A 14929-nucleotide genomic window follows, 5' to 3' on the forward strand; every position below is an offset into this window, starting at 1 on the left:
TGAAAATGTAGTTACGATATATTACAGCTCAGGAGGTACTAAATAAATGAACAAAACATCTCATTTGATTTAGCATTTAAAGAAAGTTCTTACACCTTTCAGAAATCTCTACAGATAATAATGAGCTGTTTTGTTTTAATCTGATTTATTCATGACACTCATAATTTAATGCCTATAATGTTCTCATGTTCTCTATGCAGATCATTACAAACCGATAATAACCTTTTGATCCTTATAGTTGCATTCTATGTCTGCTCAAGTATCGTCATTTCCTTGTTTCCTCGTAAAAAAATTTGAAACATATACTTACTTATGCCTGAGCCGCACCAACGCATCTTTTGAACATCACGAGCCGCGAAAGTAAAACTTAACAGGCACGCAAACAGAAACTCTTGAAACAGCCACATCTTTAATGAAAAGAATGAAAGTGGTCCGATGCCCCATGTCGCCTTCGCTTTAAATATGAAAAGATACGCTTTCCTGCTTTCCCAGCATTCCACATAAACGACATATTGAACGGTTTGTGTGCTCAATTGTTCATCCTACACATCGCTTCGACATGACAAACGATGTTTTTGTACCAAGCGGAGAGGCTGAATAAGTTTCCATTGTTTTCCAAAGCCCGGCATTGCAGGCAATGGAAACGTTTTCTGTTCTTTTCGTCGAAAAACGTTACTTGGTTATACATTAGCGTAACGGATACCTACGTGACTCTGGATCGAGCGCTATTTGCATTGATCTTTTCTTAACCGATAACGCTTCTCGGAATGAAAGCCGCTTATTCACATAGAGGTAGCGCACTGAATGTATTAGGTACTTCTCACCACAGTACGCTTTATAGGACACTCATTTGACGTAACACTTTTTTTGTAGTTGTTTTAAGAAGGGCGCCAAGGTTTCGCATAACAACAAAAGGAGAGAAACCTCTAAAAGCGCCAGCAGCAGAGATTTTGCACATTCAGAAAAGAAAGAAGGGCAGCAACGAGCTCTTTTCGTCAGTTCTGATTAATCGACAACTTGACCCACATATATTCGTAAGCTTCATATTCATAAGCATAATAGGTGAGTTCAATCGAAAGCTGGATGGAACTTCTTGGTCAGTGAGCGTTCCGTTGGCTTTTGTTGGGCATGCTACTGACCTCGCGTCGTGGAACGTGAAGAGGAACGCTACGCGCGTCGTGTCTTCCCTCTAGCCTTGCCGTTGATTCTCATAGGACGAGCGGGGAACGCGGTCGCTCTTGGCGCGCTTTCTCTTTCGCTCGGGAGCGAACACTTTCCTTGCATTTCACCGATCACAAAGCGGTGTTAATGAAGGGACCACGTAAACCAACAGTACAATAAAAGTTTGATGTTTAATATATACCCGGTGTTTCACACTCTTTATATGATGTACTGGGCGAATTTCACGGAAGAGTTTCATGGTTTACCGATGATTCCCTCCGGAGCTTCGCCCCACTCATCATCATTCACCCCGTGGATATGCTGTGATATTTTGGGCTATTATATTTTAAAGAGCTCGTCAATATTTTGAATTGTGTGTTATCGTTCTACAATTTTTTCCCTATTTCTTTATTTTCTTTCACATTCTGCTTCGGCGGTATAAAGTGCATGTACATAACACGCTTCATTTTTATTATATATATGGGTCATTCCATATCAAGTCTAACAGGCATTTTGCCCACCTCCGATCATGCTGAAAAAAAATCATGCTAGTGTATGTGACTGTGACAAGTAATTATAGAGGAGCTATGTTTCGGGAAAAAATTTTGAGTTGCCTAGAGGGCTCTTCGAACCTTGAGCACGGAAGTGGAGCTGTGTCGCGCTTAATAATTTATATAAAATTACAGGTTTGTGTAATTACTACAAAACAATTTTTTGTAATATCAAGGCGCTGAGTTTCATGACCACGATAGTTTATCTATTTTTGTTTTAACTTTCATTATTTCTGGCCTTCGCGAAAAAAATCGCACAATGCTGCATGTTTAGCGTTTTTTAGAAAGACTCTCGAAATAAAAAAAGAAGAAAAAGCGCAGATTTTCTAGCGAGCAATATATTCAAATGTAGGCTTTTTAGGTTCCTATAATAAATATAAATATACTGCGGAAGCGAGTGAAACGGAAACATTGCCGCAATGGTGTGACAAAGTTGAAAAATATAGCGTTTTGACTTTTATTGCGTCTTCATTTTCGCAAGGTAGCGTTCCAAGTAAATATACATCATTGTATTATGCTTTCTTGATATGATACACAGAACGTTTGAAAAGAGTGGTTTTTGTTTTAAGCGAGAAAAAAACTTTTCCAACTGAACAACCACATGGTTGTAAGAAGTTTGCCTATTCCTCGCCTTCACTGCATGGCACGTCAGTGCAGGGTTCTAGCGTGGGCCTTTTGTCGATATGAATAATTGTCGATATTAATCTTGAAAAAAAAAAGAAAGAAGAATTGGCGAAGCTTGCACTAAGAGGCGCAAGGCTTGAACCGGCGAAACAGGACGATTCTAAGATCAACTTAGTTGCCTCTAGGTTGTTCCTAGGCCTTAGCTAGGTGATGCAGATTGTTTCTAAGCTGCTTCCTGGTCGTTGCTAGGCTTTAGCCAGGTGAGTCTATGTTGTTTATACGTTGATTCTCAGCGCAGAGAGGTTCGAATGAAACCACGGACAGTCAGAGACACGACACGGATGTCCAATCTCCAGAGACAAAAACTCGCGCTTAACCCAAGCGTTCGCACCTTTCGCAGATCTACGGGCGCCTCGTAATCGGCGGAGACCTTCCATCGCTTCGGGGTCTTCTCGCAGCCGCCGTTGCCTTTCCCGTTGCCCAGTATTCTCTCGTCGTACGTACTCGGGTCTTCGGCTCGCCGCCATCGCTTCGCGGCCATTTGTTGGGCTAACTGTTGCCTTCTTGAGTGGAGCAGTGCTTAGTCGCGGGATTTACCCCATTTCTTTGGCAAATACCCGTTTATGATGATTATAGTGTTGTGGATCGACTCACCAGTAACGTTTTGCTAAACAGCTTCGCTATTAAAACCAAGTTGTTCTATACTTTATGTATCTTGGTGGAAAGACCACGTGCGACCATTTATGTTCGCTAACTTATGTGTTATTTAGCAAGTGTTCGCAGATACATAAGGCTAACAACTGGCAATATAAAGCCACTTGTTAATCAGCAGGTGTTTGTGGTGTGTGTTGTTCGTCCCTTGTGTCAGTCGCGCTCTGCCGGCATATAGCTAGAACCAACCTGCCAAAATCAAAGCCCTACTGCAAATTACTAGAAATATCATTTACTGAAGTTTTGTCATTCATGGGAAATTTATATTAGCTTTATTCAAATGTAGCTGTGTAAAATTTAATACTGGTATTCTGTTGTAAAAGTTGCGGCTATATGACGTGCGCTTCTATCCTTACTATTACAGTCAATTAGATATCCGATCTAGCACTGTTTTTCGATTAAACTACCTTGCGTACTTATTTTCAGGTATATATCTTTCACTACTTCTGTCTCTGTTATCTGTCATGTTATGTACTGCGTCGCGATTGGTTTGCGCAGCTGATGTATTAGCGCATCAACAGATAATTTTCATCTCTGCGTTCGTCATTCTGTATTGTTTTGCTCGTGTGTTTCCCCCCTCCCAATACTGTAGGAGGTAGTGAAGAGTCCTGGAGCAGTCTTCGATACTGAGACCTCCCATGCAAGGAATTGGAACATGAATTAACAACAACGCAAGTTTAAAGAGTAGATGATGCGATGACACACGAAGTTAACACATGTAGTAGAATGTCCACGGGAACAAGATTTTGATGATTGTAGATAGTTGCAACAAACATAGATGTGACAAATATGATGATGAAATTGATGATGATGGAGGTGCTTGATCAGCCATGTAGTCTCCTATAAGGATTTCCTGATGAATCTGGTGGCTGAGCCATAGCAGTTTATAATCAGAGTATCCATAGATTCTATACTAAGTGAAGAAATCACGGTAAATGAAATTTAACAGCTGTAGTTCCTATTTACAAGAGTTGTGATGGTTGCGCGCCCACTTCCTTGAAAGAGTTGTCTGATGCATTTTCTTTCCTAAATAAAATTGTTGAATCACAAAGCAAATGCCTTATTGCGGGCACCATTTCTTTTTCGAGAGACAGACGTTAGACTTGACGGATGCTATCCATATGCCGCGCTTATGTCAAGAAGCAAGCATAGGGTACAGCAGCAATCGCTCATCCTGTTATTGGAAACTGCCTCAAATTCTCTGCAGAATGATCACTCTTACAAACGGTCGAGCACTATGTACCGTTCCTATACATAGACAAAGAAAAGCACCTGTAGAAAAACAAAATAGGCTTTAGGAATGATGAGAAAACATGGCGGCCGACTCGTGATTGAAAATGATCTCTATTGCATCATGCATAAATGAGAAAACTCGCGCACCCGTTAACAGCGAAAGGTAACGCGGCAAGCTGTAAAAAAGGTTGCAAAGGACAATAGTGCTCCATAGGACAATATTTTTCGGTGTGGCTTTTTGTTATGTAGGTATTTTCTTTCTCGCTGCGCTGCTTACCAGATGGATGGATGGATGGAAAAGCTTTATTATGGTTCCCCGGAACGCGCTCTAGCACGTTGCGGGCCGCTCCCACTACAGAACAGAAAGACCAAGTCTCTCTGCCGCATTGCGGGCCCGTTGGACTAAGAAACTAATTCTCCTACTTGAAGTATATAAAAACAAGCTTCTGCTTGTAAACACAGCAATCCGATTCTCAGAAACGTAGGTTTCAATACCACCACGTTGTGACAACTATAAAGACAGTTCGTGTTCATGCGCAATAACAACACCTGTCTATCGCTTACAAATACAAAGCAGTGGCGTCATGATAAATATCTTCACAGTAATATTGCCTCGGCTAAAACCACATAAAAGAAATCGGACTTCTTTCCAATTTCATGATTTTATTTGCAGCATGGCAGCAATCGATGCAAGCCGAAAGAAAATCGACCCAGCAGTCTCTCTTGCAGGCCCGTAGCCAAGGGAGCGGGGGGGGGGGGGCTAGGGGCCTGGGCCTCCCCCAAAATTTTGGTGAAGTGTGTGTTTTTACCAAAAATAAATAATAAAAATAGGTGTTTTTCTCAAAAAGTCAAGGTGTTCAGCAAGTGCCCCCCCCCCGCCCCGAAAAAAATTCCTGGCTACGGGTCTGCTCTCTTGATTATATCAACTCAGTCAGAACATTTAATTAGACTTCCAGCTTCATATATAGTGCATAAAATATCTCTAGGCGGCACAATATCTCAGCTTATCTTTTGCGCTGAAGCGCAAATGCAGAATATGCAGCATCGGCCGCTATCTTCATCTTCCATTGGCCACATAGCCATTGCCTGCTGCTACTCTGTTAAGAGGATGAAGAAGTATTGGCGTCTTCTTGGCCAAGTAGCTGAGGATCAACCAACCAACCCTGAGTGGGTATGAGCCATGCGGCAGCGAATACTACTACTACTACTACTACTACTACTACTACTACTACTACAGTCCCGGATAACACAACCTTTAATTAAAGAATTATATTTCAAAAACTATCCGGTTCTTGGCCAATCCCCCAGCGTGGGTGTGTGCCAGAGTTTCTAGGATCTACAGTACTCTACTCCACTCCACTCGAGCAGCTGCTGCAGAGGACTGTGTGACGAGCACTATTGACCCTTCCAAGCAACGTAAGCACAGCACAAGAAGCGCAAGGGTCACCGACAGGGCTCATCCAGAGAGCCGAAGAGCAACAAGCAACGTATTATGACGCCTATGAACGGCAACGAGTGAGTACGCCTGATGCCTCCTATCGACTGTGTGGCCATCGTGACTGCGGTTATGACATGCCCAGGCGCTGGAGGTTTATAATTTTAAGCAAAATTTCTTTGAGTTACAGATATGGGTGGCGGAAGCGGCTTAGTTCGCGAAAGACCCGGCTCCCGCGAGTGCTCGAAAATGCGGGTGTATACTAAAAGGCCCTCAAAGGTGCGCCGGTCACATGTGTATTTGTGTGTGTCTTTTGAAAAATAACTGATGCTCTCGCGAACGTGGACTTGTCCGCGATCATCGTTTCTGACATGAAAACGTGATCTTTTATTGTGGTCACTTGTCAGTTAACGTTTCCAAATTGCAATATTGCCTTTAATTATTGCACGTGATTGTGGGAGTCAGTAATTAATTGTTGCATTTGATCGTACAGTTAGTCATCCAAATGGAGATGTGCCACTCCATCCCGATGACTGACGCTTGAACATGATCGAAATTTAACCCTCGAGGTACCTGAAGTTGTTAAAATATACCTGGACACAGCATATGGGGGGGGGGGGGGTGAATCCTATAATCGAGCGTTTGACGAACAATCATCTGGCGAGGGAACATACTTGTGATAAAAAACACACACTCGCCGAGGTTAAAATAAAAACAAAAAAGGCATTGACGATTCAGAGCCCGTACGAGTCCCTTGATCACAATGAAGATGTCAGCGTGGGCATGCGGCTATTTATGGGTCAGGTGGCGCAGCGTGCGGGTGTATACCTCTGGTAGATTGCCCGTTGTCCTGTTAATCGTGCGGTTAGTCGACTGAATGTAAAATGATTCTAAAAGCAGACGGGCAGATAAATGTCTTTCCGTTGTGATGATAGCTGCTGCGTCCCAGTCAATACTGTGGCCAGTTTCATTGTGGTGTTCCGCCAAGGCATTCGCAGTTGTGTGGCCCTTGGCGACGTCAATTTGGTGCTGTTTCAAACGCCGTTTGAAATTCCCGCTCTCGCCGATGTACGACACGTCACATTCCCCGCGCGGTATCCTGTAGATAACTCCCGCAAGTCCGTGCGCTTCAAAGGATCCTTTGGGTGAACAAGCCGTTGTCGTAGTTTTCCAGTATGCACGTGGGCTATTCGAACACCATAGCCTTTTAAAATTCTTACAAGCGCCTCGCTTGTTCCCGCTGCGTAAGGAATCGCTGCGCGCTTCGCCCTTTCTTTTTTTTATCTGGCCGTCTGCTTTTAGAATCATTTTACATTCAGTCGACTAACCGCACGATAAACAGGACAAAGAGCAATCTACCAGAGATATACACCCGCACGCTGCGCCACCTGACCCATAAATAGCCGCGTGCCCACGCTGACATCTTGATTGTGATCGTCTTTTTTGTTTTAGATGCGAAGCATCTTATGGCGGAGTTCAATCCGGTGGTGGTGTGCGGCGTGACCACCCCTACTGCGCATGCGCGAACTATCTGCACACACGTCCACTCCCACTTTCCTCCTCTCCCACTTCCCACTTCCCCTCTCCCACTTTCTCCCACTCCACTTTCCCTCCCCTATCCCCTTCCCTCTCTCCTCCCCCTCTCCACTTCCCCTCTGAAACGCGGGCTCGACATGCCGAAACGCTGCTTCACACTGCCTGACGGTCCCCTTTAGCGGAGATGGTGTGATTTTTTATTTTAACCTTGGTCAGTGCATGTTTTTTGTCACAAATGATGAATCCTGCACAAAGATGTCATCAACACGCACGCAATGAACACTGGTACTCAATATGCACTCATTGGAAGCGTCGTCAGTTCAGAAAAACTGCAAGGTGTGCGCTCCCCAGTACGAGAGTAACGTACAGGTGCCCCAAAAGCAAAACGGAGCACCCGAGCTGTGACCAAACTCAGGAAAGTGCATGCCACCGTTCTCTACCTGCAGATGCGCTGCAGATAGCGAGAGTGCGTCGAAACATCCAGCTGACCCATCCCGATATTCTGATGCTCGCCTTATCGCTGGGTCGAGCGAAGTCGCGCTGCTGCCATCACGACTCGTCAGCGGCGCCTTCATTGCTTTATGCATTTGTTTGCCCGCGTCGTGAAGAAAGATTTGGACGCGTGCGCTTTCTGCTTCGACAGGGATGCCACCACTTTCTCCCCTGACGAGCAGTAATGGTTGTAGCGCGGCTTCGCTCGAGGCGGCCATAAGGCGATAATCAGAATATCGGGATGGGTCAGCTGGATGTGCCGACGCACTCTCGCGATATGCAGCGCATCTGCTGGTAGAGCGCGCTGGCATGCAGTTTTCCCTAGAGTTACTGTATGTGCTACCGTAACTCTAGTTTTCCCGAGTTTGGCCACAGCTCGCATGCTCCGTTTTACTTTTGGGGCACCTGTACACCTGTTCTCGTGCATACTCTATACCACACTGCGCCTCAGCTACACAGGAGGCAGAGGTTCGTAGCCTGAGCGGTGAACGCTCGATCACGTTCCTCTTCACGCTTGTGTGCGTTGCTCGACCAAGGCGGGGCACTCGGCTCCAAAAGTCGTCGCCTTCCTGCGGCGCTTATTGCAGCAGTTTTATTTGTTGGTGCTACCGCACTCGATGCAGTAGACGGCGGAGAAACACCGTTGGTGCATGTGGAAGCTGCACTATACTGGTGTCAACGTGGGTACATCTACGTCAAACGGTGATATATAGCTGCCAAACGCAAGTACATGTTGTACAAGCTCTGATATACAGGGTGTTTCAAGAAATGTGTCCAACCTTCTAAAAAAATCAGGGAAATGCGATATTTGCTCGGGGCTTTCAGAATTGCTTTTTCTGTAGCGGCAGGAATCTTAAGGTAGTTAAGGACATCATTTAAGACAGTATTTAACGAAGTTACATTAATTAACTTTTTAATTAGTGGAGTTAGGTGATTGTGTCAAATGAGAGAATTGAAGTTTTTCATGCGAGGAACCCATCCGAGCTTTGAGATTTCGAAAAAGCGTCCTCTCGTAATTGTTGTGGCGTAATGAAATTCAACGAAATCCAACGGCTTTCAACAGCGAAAGCTATCGAATTCGGTTGAATTTCATTACTTCGTAATTATTACTAGAGGCCGCTTTTTCGAAATATCAATGTTGGGATGGGTTTCTGGCACGAAGATCTTCAATTCCGCAATTTGACACAGTCACCTAACTCCACTAATTAAAAAGTTAATTAATTTAACTTTCTCAATGACTGTCTCAAGTCATGTCTCTAACCATCTTAAGGTGCCTAGCGCTACAGAAAAAGTCATTCAATCATTTTCGACGCCTCAGAAGAATATGGCAGTTGCGTTATTCCATGTTTCTGTATAGGTTTCGCCAGTGAATTTAGCCGAATTTTATTACTTCATAATTATTAGTATTTATTTATTTATTTATTTACAGATTACCTACATCGCCATATAGGCATTACGTAGGGGGGAAGAAAAACATAACCAGATTAAAGGAACACTTGCAGGGATATATACACACATATAGAAATATCAACAAAACATTATCAGGAGCAACATGAGTATAGATCACCAAATACAATTTAGAGACACGTAGTACATACATTTGTTGTTGCAAGAACAATTTCACAACATGGAAAAAAATAAATCATTATCTGTTATATTTACTAAGTCGTCTGTTAAACTGTTCCAATCTCTTATTGTTTTAGGAAAAAACGAGTAGAAAAAAGTGTTGGATCTGCATTTAAAGGTAGAAATCTTTTTGCTATTATCACAGCGAGTGGATGTGTAGGATGGTTCAACAAGGTAGCTATGACGATTAATACCTGTGTTAGAGTTATAGATCTGGTGCAACAGCTTAAGCCGTAGTTTCTGTCTACGTACACGGAGCAGATCCCATCCCAAGGTGGCCTTCATTTGAGAAACACTGGCGTAGGGGCTGTAATTATTTAAAACAAACCTTGCCGCTTCGTTCTGAAGTTTTTCAAGTCTATTTATAAGATAGTCTTGGTGGGGGTCCCATATTACGCATGCATAGTCAAGTATGGATCTGACTTGCAAAAAATATAAAGTTTCCTTGATTTCGCGCGTCGCCTGTTTGAAATTCCTGCGGATAAAGTGAAGCATCTTACTAGCTTTTGCTATGGCCGTGTCAATATGTTTGTTCCATGTAAACGATTCGGTAAAGTAAACGCCGAGGTACTTATAATCGCTGTGTATGTTGATAGGGACGTCATAGATGTTATATTGATGCTCTGATTTGTATGTTTTCCTTGAGAAGCTCACGCTGCAACACTTTTTTATATTCAAATGCATGTTCCACTTTTTACACCAGTCCGCTATGTGATCTAGGTCAGTTTGTAAAGTGTGTATATCATTTTCAGTCGCAATTTCTCTGTATATGACACAGTCGTCAGCAAATAATTTTATGGGAGATCTAATGTTTTCAACTATGTTGTTTATGTAGATTAGGAACAATAAGGGCCCTAAAACGCTTCCTTGGGGAACTCCCGAAGTCACTGCTATTGACGAAGATTTGACATTATTTAGGACGACGGACTGGGTTCTACCATTTAAGTAATTTCGTATCCATGTTTGAACATTTTTATTTATGTTTAATGCAGCAAGCCTTACATCCAAGAGCTTATGCGACACAGTATCGAAGGCTTTTTGGAAATCTATAAAAACAGCGTCTACCCGACTACCGTTATCAATGGCTTTGGATACGAAATGCTGAAATTCTATTAGTTGGGTGTTACAGGAATAACCTTTCCGGAAACCGTGCTGGGAGGGAGTAAAGAAAGCGTCTGAATCAAGGAATTTAAATATGTTTGAATGTAAAATGTGTTCAAAGATTTTGCAACATATCGACGTTAAAGAGATTGGCCTGTAATTTTCTCTCAGTTTTCTGTCTCCAGTTTTAAAAACGGGTGTAACGTTTGCCGTTTTCCAATCCTGAGGGATAAGACCAGTTTCAAGGGAGAGTTTATAGATGATACTTAAATACGGAGCAATGATGTCATGACACTCTTTGAGGACTACTGGGGATAGTCCATCAGGTCCAATGGCTTTTGTTGCGTCTAAGCGGCGTAATAATGAATCGACGCCACTAACATCAATTTCAATGTCAGACATCATATTGCTCTGAGCGGTATTGTTTAGAAGCGTTGTCGGCTCGGTAGTTTCATGCGAAAAGACTGATTGAAAATATTGATTAAAGCATTCCGCCCTCTGGAAGTCTGACGTCACGGTTTCGCCGTCGACACTTAAAGCTGGTATAGATACATCTTCTTTTCGGTTCTGCTTTACATATTTCCAGAATGACTTCGGGTTTTGCTTTAAGTCATTGCCTAATTTAACAAAAAATGAATCTTTCGCCGATTTAATTGTTACTTTTAATAAATTATTTATTCCCTCTAAGCGCTTTTGGTTTACCAGACTGGAGTTAGCAGAAAATATTTTATACGCGCGTTTAGCTTTCCTAATAAGTTTGCGTATTTCTGTGTTAAACCAAGGTTTATGCGTTTTTTTACGCAAGTACCTACATGGAACGTGACTTTCGACCAATCTGAGTATTTTGTCTTTTTAATTGCACGGCCACTCGTGAATCCGAAGCGAGGAGAGTGTCTCGGCGATTCCGACACCTTCGTTGGCTGCAACGCCCAAAAGAGCGCAGTTGCTTCTCCAACATCGCAACCGGCCACACCCACTACACGTCATAGTGAAAGTAGGAATGATTGCGACGTTGCAGCTCCCGTCAGTGACAAAAATGCAGGCACGGCTGCGCCTACAAATGGCTCAACAGGGGTCACGAGTCCTGTGTCGCCTGTGCCACGGAGATCGGAGATACGTAGTACTACGCGCCAGCAAGCACAACAGGAAAGAGAACAACGCAAGATTCTCGAAAAAGACGATCGAAGGGGAAACCGAGGAATCAACTCGTACGATCACAAGATCAGCCGCTTGCGAAGGCCGCGGTTGTCGAATGGCTTGCGCCTTCCGCAGAAGAGCGCAAACTTATGCCTTCGCTTATACAAGGTACGCAGTGGCGTAATTACTTACATTATTATTAAGGCGAAAGCCTCATGAAACTCGAAAATTCACCATCGGCGTCGGCGGCGTCAACACAAGTGATCAAAAGATCATTATCACGTAACTATAACGTCGCATAACGTTACGTCACACAATGACGGCATCACATGATATCGTCGCTTGGTCACTGGTGGGCCGATCGCGGCGGCAGTGCATTAGCAGCTGAGGTGCAATGCACCCACATACACACGAGGGAATACGCACATACGCTCGCGCACGCAGGCGCACACATACACACATACACGCGTACACGCGCACCCACGCAGACCACACACGCGTACAGAATTACGATCATAGGAGTTACATAAGTTAACTTACAAATAACATGAAAACTAACGCACGCGCGAAAACACAACAAAGCTTTGTTGCGGCACCGAAAATCAACAAAACAACTCAGCGACTCACTCAGAAAAAGCAGTGTCCACATTTATATGTGCTCGCTATTAAACTGAACGGAGAGTCCGGCTATGCAAAGAACATTAAAATCACCACATAACTTCATCCAAAGATGTAAGGAAATCTGTAACATATCTCAAAGAATGCCGTGCTTACAAGAGGGCGAAGCCCTTTCTCCCGATGTTGTGGATCCTCTGCTTCTGGCCCACGGCATTCCGTTTTCCTCGGGAAACGGAATGGGGAGCGGGTAAAATAATTTTATGCCTTTCTCTCGCACCGACGTTGGGATGTGCACCTTCAACTTGTACTTTAACATACAGGGCGCGGTCAACCGGGCTCGCGCGATCATCTCTTGAGTGGGAGTTTTTGTAGGTCTTGTGCTTTCACTGCGATGTTTGGGTTGAAGGCATAGACCACATGAAGGTCACTTTGCTCGCTGCAGCGGCCGCGTTTGCGAAAGGAGTGATCTGCTAGCTAAAAGAGCCAATTAGGGGTTAGTTGAAGTAACAACTGTGACAGTTAGCGCTCGTCCTATGTATACCTGTGCGTTCTTTTCGTGTCTCATTCTCTGTATTTGAGCAGCGCGCTGCAAGTGTCGAGCTGTGACAGTTGTTAGTTCGCACTCGCCTTGCGTGTTTTATTTTCAGGCGTCCTCTGTGCATGAGCAGCGCGCAGCAAGCTTCTAGGTGCTTGCCGTTCATCCTGTGACATTCCAATTTCTTGCTAGCGCATTCGTTGCTTCGCCCTTGAGGCGAAACTGTGACTCTTAGATTCACGAGACATGCGCCGGAAGAGAAAGGGAACTGTTTTATTAGACGACCTCGCGCATCGCAGCGAGAGTCACCCCGTAGACCGCTATGTACATTAAAGTCCCCAAGTGCCAGATAAGGTTATGGAAGCTGATCAATTAAGCACTGGAATTCGTCAAGCACTGGAATTGCTGTAGGTATATATCCTTCCATAAAGAAATGGTCCACTAAAACTGCGCTTTATCAGTTGTGTCAGTTCCACTTCTTCCTCTGCGTCGTTTGTGCGCTTTTAGCATTCGATAAAACCCAAGCTCATTGAAAAACTGTTGTCGGTCCTCTGAAGACATAGACCCAAATGCGAACGTTATACAAACAAGTCTTACTCAATTCCAAGTTCTAGACTGCTGTCGCAGAGAAACGACGCCAGCCGTCATCCCTTCTACGAACGCGGAAGACGACACTGAGCAAGGAGGCGTAGTACTTGCGCTACGCACGGGTGTGTACATGCTTCGCTTGATTTTGACGCTATGAACCTCGAAGTGGCCTCGGAGAGCACTATTCCGTTGACTACGGTTGAATGGAAGCGTTCTGTTTCCCAGGAATGAAAACCATGCCCATTATTGTGAGCCTCGGCAGATGTCCTCATGACAATTTGCAGCATCCCTTGGTTTTGGTGAGCTGCCAGCCGGGGAGGGGCACATTATTAACTTCCTACCCTCGAGATTGTCGTGTTTTGTAAGGGGAGCTGGGACGTCAGGTTGCGAAGTCGCATCTGGGACCGTCATTCAAAAGAATAACTCCGCTTGTGTCGCGTTCCCTAGCAGGAGTCTCACCTCTCCATGCTTTTCAGAAGGGCAACGTTGTGTCATTTTGAATGTGTGGGGCCTTTCCCGAAAAGAACTTGATATTTAAACCTCCACTCCTTCTTACTACTAGCGGGTGTGTACTTGTGTGCGTGGTTTTTCTACATCCACTGCAGAATTATTCTAGAACTTCATTAACAAGTATAAATTTCCATCGTGTGCAATAATGAAACTAAGCACACTCCTCTACGACACGAAATAAACCGTACCAGTACGAACTAAGCAGGCATATTTATATTCTGGCATATCGCGGCAAAAGGCAGATAGCGGTAAATACATGCTTACATGTCTTATTGGCACGCTCCCCATTTATCAGCGACGTTCAGTTTAAACTTCGTAGGACCTACAGTGGCGGGGATCTCAGATCTGATGCAAAATCGGGACACTTCTTTGTCCTCTTTGCACGTTTTCGTTACTTTAATAGAGCGTTGATAAACGTTATTGCAAATATAATGGCATAATTATTGGGCTTTCACGTCCCAAGACCACGATATCATTATGAGGGTCGTCGTAGTGGAGGTCTCTGTAAATCTTGACCACCGGGGTTCCTAAACATGCATCTAACTCTAAATGCACGGGCCTCAATGATTTTCACATTCATCGAAAATGCGGCTACCGCGGCCGGGCGATGTCGCAAACGTGAATTGAGTTGCGCTTCTCTTTATACCTTTTGGAAAGGTGCGTGGAAACGTGACTGCGTAACGATATCTTTAGCAGCATCTAGATTGTAAGCTTTATGCAAAGATAATTAAGCTGTGCTTGTTTATTTTGTTCACTGTTTCAAGTTATTAGCGATGGATTATGTCGGCCTAGCCTTTGGAAAGAATGACGGAAGGCCGCGTGAAATTCGCTAATAAGACTCTACAGCGAGCATGTATATCTCCAAACTGTTTAACAATCACGTTTTGTTCTGCCATGATTCTAGTAATCAAGCTGTGTTTGTAACAATTATTGTATCTTTTTTTTCCACCTGTAGACCGGAGCTTTCTTTTCCTCGATTTTTTTTGTTCTTGACTACTGGCTGAACGTTCTGTCGGTTGTCAGTGCACACGGTAGTAAACAATGCATATCGTGTTTTCTGCGTTTAAGCAT

Source organism: Rhipicephalus sanguineus, chromosome 4 (assembly GCF_013339695.2).
Source record: "Rhipicephalus sanguineus isolate Rsan-2018 chromosome 4, BIME_Rsan_1.4, whole genome shotgun sequence".
NCBI lineage: Eukaryota > Metazoa > Arthropoda > Arachnida > Ixodida > Ixodidae > Rhipicephalus > Rhipicephalus sanguineus.